The sequence below is a fragment of the Meriones unguiculatus genome, chromosome 20 (genome assembly GCF_030254825.1).
Source record: "Meriones unguiculatus strain TT.TT164.6M chromosome 20, Bangor_MerUng_6.1, whole genome shotgun sequence".
Lineage (NCBI taxonomy): Eukaryota > Metazoa > Chordata > Mammalia > Rodentia > Muridae > Meriones > Meriones unguiculatus.
In genome coordinates this window covers 18,712,313-18,726,752 of record NC_083367.1, presented here as the reverse complement: position 1 = coordinate 18,726,752, position 14,440 = coordinate 18,712,313, and the positions used below count along the sequence as shown (strand labels likewise).

At 36.8% G+C, this 14,440-nt stretch overlaps 1 pseudogene; it reads left to right on the top strand.

The window, feature by feature from the left end:
- LOC110564667 (large ribosomal subunit protein uL2-like) overlaps positions 1-14,440 on the top strand; it is a 129,710-nt pseudogene that overhangs the window by 47,585 nt on the left and 67,685 nt on the right.

Below are 14,440 nucleotides of genomic sequence, written 5' to 3'. Positions count from 1 at the left end.
TGGCTGGAGTATCAGTTTCAGAAAAGAAACCTATGTCCAGACTTTTAGGATCTGTCGCTGTCCTTGTGGAGCTCCTGTCCTCTCCAGGTCTTACTATCTCACACTTCTTTCATAAGATTCCCTGTACTCTGCCCAAACTTTGGATATCAGTTGCAACAGAAGTTAAACAGCAGTCAAGTAATCCAATTAAAAAGTGGGTGCAGAGCTAAACAGAGAATTCTCAATAGAGGACTATCGAATGGTAGAGAAACACTTTAAGAAATGTTCAACGTCCTTAATCATCAGGGAAATGCAAATCAAAACGACGCTGAGATTTCACCTTACACTCATCAGAATGGCTAAGATGAATAACTCAAGTGACAACACATGCTGGAGAAGATGTGGAGAAAGGGGAACCCTCCTCCACTGCTGGGGGGAATGTAAACTTGTACAACAACTTTGGGAAGCAATCTTGTGCTTCCTCAGACAACTAGGAATAGCGCTTCCTCAAGATCCAGCTATCCCACTCCTAGGCATATATCCAAAAGAGGCTCAAGTATACAGCAAAGACATCTGCTCAACCATGTTTGTAGAAAATTTATTTGTAATAGCCAGAAACTAGAAACAGCCCAGATGGCCCTCAGTGAAGGAATGGATAAAGAACTTGTGGTGTATCTAAACAATGGATTACTCAGCAATCAAAAACGAGGAAATCATGATATTTGCAGTTAAATGGTCGGAAGTGGAAAAGATCACCCTGAGTGAGGTATCCCAGAAGCAGAAAGACACATGGGGTATAGACTCACTCATAAGTGGGTACTAGACATGTAATATAGGATAAACAAACTAAAATCTATACACCTAAGGAAGCTAAGCAGGAAGGAGGACTCTGGCTAAGATGCTCAAACCCCATTCAGAAAGGCAAAGCAATGAACATTGGAGGAGGGAGAAAACAGGGAACTGGACAGGAGCCTACCACAGAGGGCTTCTGAAAGGCTCTACCCTGCAGGGTATAGAGGCAGATGTTAAGACTCATAAAAAAATTTTTTATGAAAATGAAAGTTGTGGCCTATTAGTGTTTCAGTAGAAAATTTACCGTGCTTTTACAAAACAAATAGCACCAATTATTCTTAATTTATTCTACTTGTCATGGGACAGGGAACATGCCATAATTCATCTTACCAGGTTAATATTACTCTAATAATAAATCAGATAAAGGTATAACAGGAACAGAAAACTATAGATCAACATCTCTTGAACACAATGAGAAAATCTTTCATGACATACTATTTAGCCACCTTCTGAAACATTAAAAATATTAACACATTTTTATCAAGTGCTCTATTTTTAAAATCATCTGCTGCAGCATCCAAAACCAATCAGTGCATTTTTTTTTCATTTACACAAAGTAAGAGGTTAAGCAAATTTTAACAGGAGTTTAAATACAGAAGTACTGTATTCCTTCTGGTGCTTTTTTTTCCTTTTAAATTTATCATCTCTTTTTTTAGCTTTATTTTATTTTATTTTTTAAATATTAGTTACAGTTTATTTACTTTGTATTCCAGCCATAGCTCCCTCATTCCTTCCCAATCTCACCCTCCCTCCCCCACCTCCTCCCTGCCCCTTTCCAAACACACTGATAGGGGAGGTCCTCCTCCCCTGCAGTCTGACCATAGCTTATGAGGTTTCTTCAGGTCCGTCTGCATAAATTTATCATCTCAATTTCTAAATGGTCAGGAAATTCTGAAATCTTGTCCACTCACAATGCAAGTGAATAAAGCTTTCTACATGAATTACAAATATCCAGTCCCTGATTTCTGCAGAATACTTTTGTGGAGAAAGGCTATGTAAAGGAGTATTTGCCCAAAAAAGCTCCAATGTACTCGGCACTTTTGGATGGTACCAAGATTCTTGCTTTGAGGAGCACATACAGCAAGAATATGATGAACGATCCATTTGATGCTTAGGTTTCTTTGTGCTGTTGTACCATTTCCTTCAGAAAGGGAAGATTGTTCTTTTGTTGGCAGACTGGATCAGATGAGCCCTTTAAAGGGGAGATGCATCCACCTTCAGGAGGGAGAGCTGGAAGCTAACAAAGACTTTATTCCTGTCTCCAGAAGGGAGAAGTTTTCAGCAAGGGCATTGAGATATCTGCTAAACAGAATAACAACAAGATGGCAAAGAACAGGGAACTGTGCTTTTCTCGCATTGAAGTGAGTCTCAAAGAAGACCTGAGCTCCATAAGGGGGATTAGCTGGCCAATACAACAATTCCTGTCCTAGGAACTGTGAACCAGACATGCACTGAGTGATGATGGTACATATTTTAATACCAGTATTTGGTAGGCAGAGGGAGGTGGCTCTCTATGATTTAAAGGACAGACTTGTCTACAGAGCAAGTTCCAGGACAGCCAGGGAAACAAACAAGTAAGCAAGCAAGCAAACAAAACAAACAAACAAGAAAGAAAGAAAGCCAGAGATGCTCTGTTTAGACCACTAACTTACAGAACCCTGAAGAATTCCGTAATGAATGGGTGCTACAATAAGCTTGTGTGTGTGTGGTAATTTGTAATAAACAAATAGAAAGTTATACTTTATTTATTTTCTAAGGTAACCCTTGATCTCTACTAACTTTCAGTTTACTTTTTGTAATTCTGTTTTATCAATTCTTTATATGTATGGAGGTTTTTCCTATGCAGACTTTTCTGATATTTGAACACCAAACTTTATTAGGTACTTACCAAATCTACTATAAAGCATAAGCCATACATGCTACTACGCTATCCACGGACACAGAGATTTTTTTCCATACTAGAATATTTTTCCACTTTATCTAGGTAACAGTATTTTTTTAAACAGGATTTTAGAAGCAGAGTATTCATTTAAATATAATGTACTATTCTACAATTCAGAAAACCTATAAGAAACCAGAAAAAAGTGACTAGACTGCTAAGAAACATTTTTCCCGTAGTTGTTGAAAGTATAATTGCTGAAGTAGATGAAACATCACATGAAAAATCTTCATTTTGATTGCTATGATTCTGGTAAGAAAGGCCAAGAGGAAGATCATTATCATATCAGAGGAAAGAAAAACCCTCAAGAACTCTTCTAAACTTTAAAGTTTATAGAAAATTATTGCCAAAGTACAGGAAGAAGGCAAAGGTTCCGGGAGGCAAAGCCTCAGATGAAGTCATATCTGAAAATGTGACAGGCTAATTGCCACCAAGATTCAGCAGGCAGCTTACACTGTAAATGTTTAATGGAGTTCAGACATCTAAGTAGGCAATATTGAGTGTATTTGAGAACTTGGGACTGAGGGAAAGAGCCTGTTTCCCAGGAACATGCAGATAGTTAACTAACAGAATACACTAATGTCCTTCTCACCAACAGAGGGTGTAGGCAGAGGATGATTCCACAATGAAACTAATTGCAATGTAAAGGAAGCAGACTAACTCTCCCACTTATACACATACTCAGACAAGTTTCATATTTTTTAATTTTATTTACATATTTATTTATTACAATTTATTCATTTTGTATCTCAGCTACAGCCCCCTCCCTTGGGACTGGGAAGAGATGAGGGAGGAAGCTGTAGTGGGGAAGTTGCATATTTTTATTATTTACTCAATAAAGTGTTTTCATTTCATGTCTCTTTATGTAAAAGTACATACATTTACAAACATTAGGTTTTGTGGAGAAAGAGTAACAGCATTATTAACATATGTATAATCACAGATCCTCCAAGATTACTGGGCAGAGGTCCTCAGAGTTGATATGAGAAAGACCTTTTTTCCCTGAATTCCTTTATTTTTACCAGCTCTCATTATATTGGGTATCATCAAACCATCTTCTGCGATGGCTACTTTATGTAGCTAGATTGGGCTAAATTGTATCATTATAGCTAAGGAAACAATATTCTTGGGTGTATTTGTGTCTTTCCAGAAGAAACTGATATTTGAATTAGTATACTGAAGAACAATATCCTTTCCAATGTGTAGAAACTAAACACTCTGATTTCTGGATGGTTTGGAGAGAGGGAAAGGTTTAGAAAGGGTGAACTTACTCTTTGATTAAAATATAATGTTGATGTTTCTCCTTTCTTTACTCTCTCTCTTTGTTGCTGTTTGTCTTTCTGCCTCTCTCTCTTTCTCTCTCTCTCTCTCTCTCTCTCTCTCTCTCTCTCTCTCTTCCTTACTCCATCCTTACTCTCTCTTATTTTTCTGGATTCAGTTTGCATAGTTTTTCTGCATTCTGTCACCATCAGTGTGAATTCATATGGGAAACTCCTCTGCTATATCTAGAAAACATCATCTTGAATTTATCCAATACTCGCTAAGAAAAAAAGTGAAGTCAGAGTGAAGAAGTAGCAATCATTTCATAAGTACATTTGGTCTAAAGTGTTTGGCTCTAGAGGACTGGTATCCTGGTACTTGAGTTTCTACAGTTTTGAGAACTAACACTATTGTCCTCATAGTTCTCAGGATTTGGGCTAGTACTAAAATTATGGTACCAAGTTTCTAGATCTGCAGCTTAAATATAGAAGACCATAATAATGCAAGCTATTTCCCAGTGAAGTTCTTTCTGTGTGTCCATATGAACTACCTTTGGTTCTTTCTTTTGTAAAGAAGACTGACAAACATACCCTTATATTTAAAAGAGATAAACAAATCCCCATGGAAACCCCCCCCCGACAAAAAAAAAGTGTCATCAGATTTCATGGAGTTACAATTGATTTTGAAACTTCTAATTTGTTATCTGGGAAGAGCAGACACTCTTAACCACTGAGCAATCTCTCCAGTGCCTCCAATTGCTGAGTTTATACAAAGCCCTAACATAAAAGGGAGAATACAGTCATAGATACCGGTCCTGCTGATTCAAAGCTGTAGGATCTCCAAGACACAGTACAATAACAGGATAACTCTTAGGAATCCCACTGAGGTTCTAATATTGATGGTGTGACAGAAGCCAGAGACCTCAACCCAGACCAATGACTCACTGAAATAATGAACTTTTGCAAGTAAATTTGTGTGGACAGAGGAACATAGTCCGGGGCACACTGTGAAATGTTTTCTATGTTTTGTTTTGTTTATTTTTTTTGTTTGTGTGTGTGTTTGATTTTGGTTTTGGGGGGTGGAGGTTGCAAAGGCGAAGGTGGGGACAAGAAAGTAGGGAGATGATTGGGACAGGTATACATGATGTGAAACTCACAAAGAATTAGGAAAAATATACAAAAACATATATAGGTAATCAACATCATGCTTATGAAGTAGGTAAAAATCTTTGTAAACCCCTAAAAGACAGAGGAAATGATTCAGTTTATAAAGTATTTGCTTTGGGTTCAATCTGCAGAAACAACAAAAAGAGGAAAAGGAAAAGAGTGTGTGAAAGTATGTGTAGTAGTTATATGCACTTACCGTAACAGTTCCCAGTGCCACAGAGATGGATGGATGTGCACCCTGGGGACCATTGGTGAGTTCCAGGTATCTAAGAAAAGAGATTCAAGGCTTTTGTGTGTCTGACTTTCAAACACACAAAAGCACATCAGTGCTCACCCACTCAGTCGCACACATGGACCTGTAAACATACAAGTGTACACACACACTTAATCTCAGCAACTCTGTAAATTTCATTTGTCTTCCCTTACAATTCATTTTTACTTTCCCTCCTTAATCTCCATACTTTGTCTACAATGTGTGTGCATATAAAAATACACATATATGTAAACACACACATATGCATGTATATACATAGGGAGAGAGGAGAGGAGGGTAGAAGAAAGAGAGTAGAAGGCATGGCAAGACACTAGAAGGGAATGTGCATTATGAAATTCTCAGCATATTAAAATGGTGTGTTTTGATGAAAATCCAAACAGTCTATGCTTCTTGAAAGTTTAATGAGAACCTTGTAGTTTGTGTTTCTGAATCATAGCTCTTCTCTCTTTCTGTCAGTAGATTTTCTAATCGAATGTCCCTGCTCTGCAGTCTTTCCAACTTCCTACTTATTCATCCAGATTCTTTTATTTTAGTTACATTACTGAATTCCATGGAAATAAAACACAAAAACAAAAATGCATATTCATAGCTACTAAACTGACAGAAATCAGGTCTGAAGTAGTCCATCTATCATGGACTGACTGTCCAGGCACTTCTCTATTACCCTATGTCATAGCACATATTAATACAGTGAAAAGCTTCTCAATTTTAGGTCAGATTGTATGTATACCAAATGTGTGTAATTATCTCTATAGCTATCTGTGTCATCAATATCTACCTATCTAAACACTTCTAATGTATAAAACTGTGTAATTTAATTAAAATACTGAAATGGTCATTTATGTTATTTTAGAAAACTTAAGGCTATTCCCATTAAAACATTTTATATTTGTACATATAAAAATAATGAGTTTTATTTTGCTTTGTAATATTTATTTTTCTAATATTATATCATTGTTATAATCATTTTATATATCTCTCATAACTTAAGTTTTCATTAATTTGATACACAGAGTTTATTTGTTTTAATCAGGAGGACATAGTATATTAAAGTAAATTTGTTTTTTTGGTATTATTTATTTCTTATTTAGTATTATTTTATCATTGATTGATTATTTTTTACCAAATTTAATATTATGTGATAATCTAAGTTGTACTTTAGGAACACCTATTAGCCCTTTTCCAAACTGTTGGCTGTTTGGATGACATAGAGGACTATGCTTGAATGTGCCGTGTTCCTTCTACTTCAAGGTGCCAAATGCTACAAAGAGATTAAAACAAGACAAAAAAGTGTGAAGAAGTATACGTGAAAATACAATAAGAAGAAACTTGATTCTTTGCTAAAAACTTAATCCCCACATCTGAATCAGTGAACTTAAGTAAAAATACTTTAAAGAAAACCATCTGAAGCAACTCAAATTATACTAAATTGAAATAAATCATGTGCCTGTAAAAGCATATATGGGAAATTCAGGGATAGGGAAAAATCAATTAAATGCTTACTACATTGAAAATAATCTTAGGCCTGCAGATTGAATTAGCTCACCAGTTATAAGTATAATTAATAAAAATATTTCCAAGATAGACTACCTCTGGACAAAGAACAACACTATATCAGTGGTTCTCAAACTTCCTAAAGTTGTGAGCCTTTAATATAGTTCTTCATGTTGTGATGATCCCCAACATTAAATTATTTTTATTACTACTTCATAACTGTAATTTTCTAACTGTGTCAGTATCTTAGGTCACCCCTGTAAAATGGTAGTTTGTCCCCGAATGGGTCATGACCCACAGCTGAGAACCACTTTTTTAGATGTTAGGCTTGTACATACAGTTCAATAAGCACAAAATAAGTAATAAATCGATGTACAAAGGAATAGCTAGTGTATCAGTCCATGAAACAGAGAAATAGAATATGATAAGTAATGATTTCCTACAGGATGATAGTGGGAAAGATTTAAACTGAGAACTCTGTTAAGTGTCAGTGATGTGTCAAGTCAATGGAAATAGAATTAGTCCACAGGAAGACTGAGCCTATTCCACTGCAGCTGTTACTCATAGCCAATCAGATAGTATTCAAGTCAGTTTAACACTGATGAAAAAAATAGGAAACAAAGAGAGGAACAGGTGGAATAAATGGCAAAATAAAGAACATGAAAATCTTCCGTTTTAGCTCAGTGTGAACAGGGACTATAAATGAGTATCAAAAAGAACAGATGAAAGAATATGAGGATGAATATTAAGGAAAGTCTACATAAATATCAAAGAACACATAATGCTAGGACACACTGGCCAGTGAGATGAGAGACGACAAGGACACATTCTAAGAAGCTCATTACATTACAAAAATGGTTTGAGTAGGTAGGCTTTACTAGGAAAAGAGAAGTTTAAGTATTTCTAATAAAGGGAACAGAGTTTGGCAGGTATTTATTTTCTGAAGAATAAGTAAACAATTAGCAACCTAATTAAGGTATTAAAAGTTAGCATTCACAGAAGCAGCAGAAAATAAAACATTTGAAGAAGGACATTATCAAAGAAAGACGTCTTAGTTAACCTTAGAAATATAACTCAGTGCAGGATGCATTAATGTGTATGCATAAAAAAGAGGCAACAGCCTAAAGCACAAAAAGTGTGAAAACTCATAAGCAGGCTACAATAATTAATAATAGCCTGCAAGTATTTTTAATATGGACAATAATCAGTAAAATGCAGCCTGGGGTGGACAATGATCAATTATATTTAGACTGGTTAGTCTTGATAGCAAAGCATAATCCATGTACTGCTGGCAAAATGTTTAAACCACACTGTGGTGCCTTTGCATAACTTGGGTTCTGGAGCCCTGAGGAGAGGTGACAAGAAGGAAAGTAGGACAAACACACATACAGAGAGAAGTAGGATTGTGAGTGCTGGGCCGCAGCACCCGAGAAGAAGGAATGAGGGTTATTATATACATGTGAGATAGCAGGCAGGTTAGGTATTCTTGGTAGAAACAATTTATTTTGCCGAAGCATAGGAAAGGTTTTACCACTCTGATGGGGCTGTAGCACTGGGGTCCCTGACACAGCCATGCTCATGTCAATAACATGGTCAGTCCCAATTTTACTCACATCACATACACTTATCAAAGGTAATATGACAGCTTTAAGAAAGTAGAGTGCTGATTATCTAAATCTTCTGAGAATTTGCCCTAGGAAAATATTAACATGGAAAGTAGGAAACAAACTATAATATGATCATTAAAGTTTACTTTGTGGAAAATATCTTGTGTTGTTGCAAAAGACAAGTTATATAATTAAAATGACATAGCATACACTTATAAAGAGTACACAAAACAGTTGCCTGTCTCTTCTTTATTTCTTCTTTTATTTATTATACTGATGTAGATAAAGCCAAGGCCGTAGAAATGCTAGATTAATGTTTTACCACTGTGTTATAGCCTTAATCACTAATGTATTTTTAGTTCAAATATTTTCACAGCTACGTATTTGTATATAACTGAGGGAATTGCTTGTATCTTGGTGGCAGAAAGTTAACTAAACTTAATTTTCTTGTTCTTTTTAAATAGACAAAGAAAATACAAGTACTTAAATTCTGTAATATAAAATTACTATTAATATAAAAATAAATACAGTGACCTTAAACGATGTCTAAATAATGAAGTGACTCTAAGCAGACCTGTCTCCAAGTCTGAAGATCATAACACCTTAATCTTCAAAGCTTTCTGCAACTCATGAATCAATACATTGTTTAACTAGGAAAAGAACCATTGGCTGGGTCAGAGGGTGTTAATGTCATGCATACATCCTGAAACTGGGATTGAGTCATACTATTCTAAATAACTTAAAAAAATAGAAGTCCAACTGAATGAGTTTACTGAAGATGGAATTCTAAATGAAGTCAGTAAGAAGGCTATTGGGAACACCTTTAAATGTGCCACTTGACAGAATTCTGTACTGTGTCAGTAGAATAGCTGTTAACTAAAGATTTTGAAAACTAGTGGCTTTTAAGTTCTTAGCAAATTTGTTACATAATGTGGCTATTCAACAGTCATGGGTATTTAAGTAGCTGGGGACCATACAATTCTCGGGATCCTTCAATAGAATGAGTTATTAAGTGGATTTAAAATATAGTTTGTTGTTAGAGTAATGCCCTGTTCTAACAGATCTTACAAAGTGCTTAATGGTATTGGTCCTCTGAGCTGAGTAGGTGGCAAGGATTATATCTCCATTAATAAATAATGAAATTATGTCTCAAGTGGTACCAGTTTCAGCCACGAAATGATGTGGAAGACAAAGATGTCAATTATCAAGGCATATCCGGAAGACTATTTCAATAGTGGTGCACAGAGAAGGTAGTGGTAACGGCCAACTGAAAATACTGGCTCATAGAATCTAGCAATGTGTGCCTCTCTGATTTAAAGCCCTATCATGGCCTCGAAACTCTGTTCTGTATCACTGATGTCTGAAGAAAAACATCAAGACTTTTATTTTGGAGATCTATGTGGTAAAAAAGGAAACAGAAAAACTGGAGTCTGTCTTGATATGCTCACTCTGTTGATGGAGTAGCACGAGCTACCAGAACAACTGGGAACCTCAGGGCATTTATTATGAACAGCACAGAGTGTAGGATTTAGCTAGTCTCAGTAGGAGACTAGCTAACAAATACCCAGGAGAAAGACGCTGAATTTGCTAGATTTTGCTCACCCTGCCAATCATTACCAAATTATTGAACAATTTTTAAAAAGCTGTAAATTTTTAGCTTCGCCTTTATGGGGGAGGGACTTGTCAATATCCCGTGGATGCATGTCCTTAGTGATTGTCATGGTTGTGCCCATTTAAACAACACACATTCACGCTGGACTTCGCTCACTCAGAACTTCCTTTGTTCCCTTCTAACAAATAGCTGATTAAATCAGCTTATCTGACAAACTGTCCTAAATATGTGTTTATTTCAATCAATGGAAAAACCTATTTTCATGTGGCAGAATATTATTGTGTGTTAGATTAGGTGTTGATCATTTTTGTTCACTTCTATGAATAAGGGTTTAGATAATAAATTACCCAGTGGCAAGATACTGGAATGATTAAGACCCACATGAGTAAGAATATGGGATCTGAAATAATCTGACCTGGTCAAAATATTGAAATGAATACCTCCAGATAAATTTTATTATTAATGTATACAAAGATTTGTACTCATATCCAACTAAGAGTCAGATATGTGCAATTGTATCAAAGAAGCTTCCTGTTGCTGTGACAAAATCAAATAATAAGGAGATAAGATTGATTTTCCAGTCCCTTTGAGAGGGTGTTTGCCTCATTGTGTGGACTTGTGCTGCGGCTGAGCATCAGAGTGGAGAGTACATGGCAAGGCAGGTCTCTTCAAAGAATGGTAATCAGGAAGCAGGATACAGAGGGGAGTGTCTGTGGTCCTGCTCTCCCTTTCTAGGACATGGCCTTGCTTACTCAAAATCTTCCCATGCCTCATGTGGTACCTTCACCTGCAAGTTGAAGTGCGTTCCCGTTTAAGCTCAGAAAGTGCCTAAATGTTCAACATAGGAACTCTGTGGGAACAAACACCTGAACACAGAGGAAGGGGGCTGGTTCTGTGTGCACAGTGAAGCAAAGTAAGGCCTTCGCTGAGCCGCAAGGCTACATTAGGGGCATTGTAAAGGACATCTTTCATGACCCTGCCCGCAGCCCTCCCCTTGTGAAAGTGGTGTTTTGCGATCAGTAGATTTAAGAAGCTGTTGGAGGTGTGCACTGCCTCAAAGGGAATTCACACTGGACAGTCTGCTTACTGCAACAAGGAGGCCCATCTACATATCAGCAATATTTTGCCAGGGGCTACCATGTCTGAGGGTACTATCATCTGTTATGTGGAGGAGAAGCCTGGGGACTAGGGCAAGCTGTCATGAAGCTCCAGAATTATGTCACAGTCATCTCCCACAATCTGGAGACCAAGAAGACCCAAATGAAGCTTCCTTCAGGGTCCAAGAAGGTCATTTCCTCAGTCAACTGAGCTGTTGTTGGTGTGGTGGCCAGTAGTGGCAGACCTGACAAATCTATCTTAAAGGCTGGTGGTGCCTACCACAGGCAAATGCCAAAGAGGAACTGTGGATCACGTATCGGGGTGTGACCATGCATCCTGTGTAGCATCCCTTTGGAGGTGGGCACCATCTCCAGCACATTGTCAAACCTTCCACCATCCCAGGAGATGCCCCTGCTGGCATCAAAGTCGGTCTCATTGCTGCCTGCTGGACTGGGAGACTGTATGGAACAAAAAAAAGTGCAGGGAAAGAGAACTACAATTTAGTACCTAGAAAAGTATGTCTTTTGGTAAAGAAAGAAAGACAAAGAAGAAAGAAGAAAGGAAGAAAGAAGAGAAAAATGAAAGAGAGGAGAGAGAAAGGAAGAATGAAAGAAAAAAAAAGAAAGTACAAAAGATCCAAATCTCGGTAAAAGCGAGACCATTGTGAGCCCAGTAACAGTCTGTGGTAACACAACAAAATATACTAATTATTGTGGCTTAATGATAGAATAACTGGTTATTATGATAATAAATATATTTATCACCATGATTTCATTTTTGTAAGTTTATGTGATAAGAAATAAAATGTTGTAAATGGGCAAAAAAAAATTTCTAGCTGCCCTCTAAAATTCACTTTAATTAATCTGCTATCTTTGTATATGAAAAATATGTGACATCATAATAAGTGCACAGTAACTAGAGAATAATCAAGTTAAAAAGAAAGTACTGTTACTGTTTTTCTGGAGAAAATTTACCCTTAAATACAAAATGGTTTGTATTTGTAGATTATACTTATCCCACTCCAGAAAACAGACCAATCCATTTGGCCATGATCTAGAAATCTACAAATAATAATAACCTAAGAATGGTTATTAAAACAAATTAGGTAGTGGTGGTGCACGCTTTTAATCCCAGAACCACAGAGGAAGAGGCCGGTAGACATCTGAGTTTGAGGCCAACCTGGTTTTACAAAGTGGGTTCCAGGAGAGCCAGGGTGCCACAGAGAAATCTGTCTTTCTACCACACAAATACAAACACACACACACATACACACACACACATACAAACACACAATACTAATTAAACTAGACATGGTAGCTTGTGCCATTAATCCCAGAAAAGTAGGTCTCTCCAAGTTACAGCTACATAGTGAGACCCTGTCTCAAACAAAACAAAACAACAGTAAAACAGGTGTTACTAAAAATTTTGGCGTTTCAGTTTCACATTGCTGGAAGAAGCAATGTGTTATTTATAAGGAGATTAAATTTCCCTGAATTTACATTTTACTTTGTTCCTTAGAGCATTATCTTGGTAAAGGGGGAGGTAGCAGCCAAAACAACAAAAAAATTTCTTACTAGTATCCTATTGTTATTTACTAATTTTTAAAGTGATTTTTATTTACATGTGTTTGTGTGCTCCTGTTTGTGTGCTCCTGTGTGTGTGTGTGTGTGAGTGTGCTCACATGTGCGCAGGTGTCATGAAACCCAAAAGAGTGTATTCAATCCTTTTTGAGCTGGGATTCAAACTCTGGTCATCATGATCAAACAGTCAACCTTTGGGATAATTGTCCAGTTCACAAAGTTGTTAATACATAGGCCATGAGATACCGTGCACCTGCCCCTTACCTCTGTTACCTTCTCCTCAAAATCCCTCTACAGTTATTCTGCCTCAGGCCTGTCCTACTTTCTTGAGCTAAACTTTGCTACACTGTGAATTATTTCTGGAATGTATTTCTTCCAAATACATTTATGATTGTCTATGTAGTAGTTAAATCAGAACTAAAATATCTCTTCCCCAAAGGAAACCTTCCAAATAGTGCTCTTTTTCTTCTCCCTCCTCTCTCTCATTTTTTTCTTTTCCTATCTCTCCTGTCTCTGTCTCTGTCTGTCTTTCTCTGTCTATATCTCTTTGTGTGTGTGCTAGTGCCTGCATGTAATTATACGGGTTGGGGGTTGAGGTCACATGTCAGGTGTTTTCCTCTGTCGCTCTCCATGTTATTATTTGAGAAAGTGTTTCTGACTACCAAAGCCCCCACCTTTCTATTTCTGCAGTTCAGGATTTCAAGTTCCCACTACTAAGCTGGCTTAACTTTACCTTCTTAATGGTTTCCTTGGTTTGTTGTTTCCTTGGTTTGTTGTTGTTGTCCACTTCCTGTAATTGAAGGATGGCCCCAAGAGAATATTGGTTTTATTTGGTTCACAGTTTTCTCCACTGCAACATATTAATATATATATATATATATATATATATATATATATATATATAACTTATAGGGTATTTTTATTTTTAATAATTACAATGATCTCATTTGTTAGTTACATTTAAGAAAGGAGGCTGTTTTATTTTGCATTTTTGAACATTATTCTTAAAGGACCAACTTAAACAGATGGCAAATTCCATAAACAGACTTTATGTGAACAACTGCTACATTGAAGCGCATTGAAATTCACAACACTTTCAGTAAAAACATTTACTCAAGACAGTCTATTTATAAATACTCACGAATTATCAATTACTTTATAATCTGTAATCTTTGCAACCAATTATTACTTAATAAATGATAACCACATACTGAACAGCAGGAGTATACAAATGGAAATATTTTATTTTCACTAAACATTAAATCCTCCATCCTAAGTGAGAACTGGGACTCCATGAAAGAGGGGAGGCTGCAAAACAGAGCAACCAGGAACTGGTTCAAAAGGGCCAGTTTCTCCCGTCCTCCATACTTTTTCTTTCCCTCTTCTATCTCTAATGCTGCAGTTCAAAGTTGTAACAAATGTAGTTGAATACACAGAGAAGAACATGGGGAGTAGGCTCATTGTTAGAACTCTGTGTCGGGATTCTCCTTTGATTGCCTTTTCATCTCTCCTCTTCTATTTCTCTACCTCTTGCTTGGGAGGTTCTGTTTTTCTTCAATTGTCCTTTCCAGATCCATGA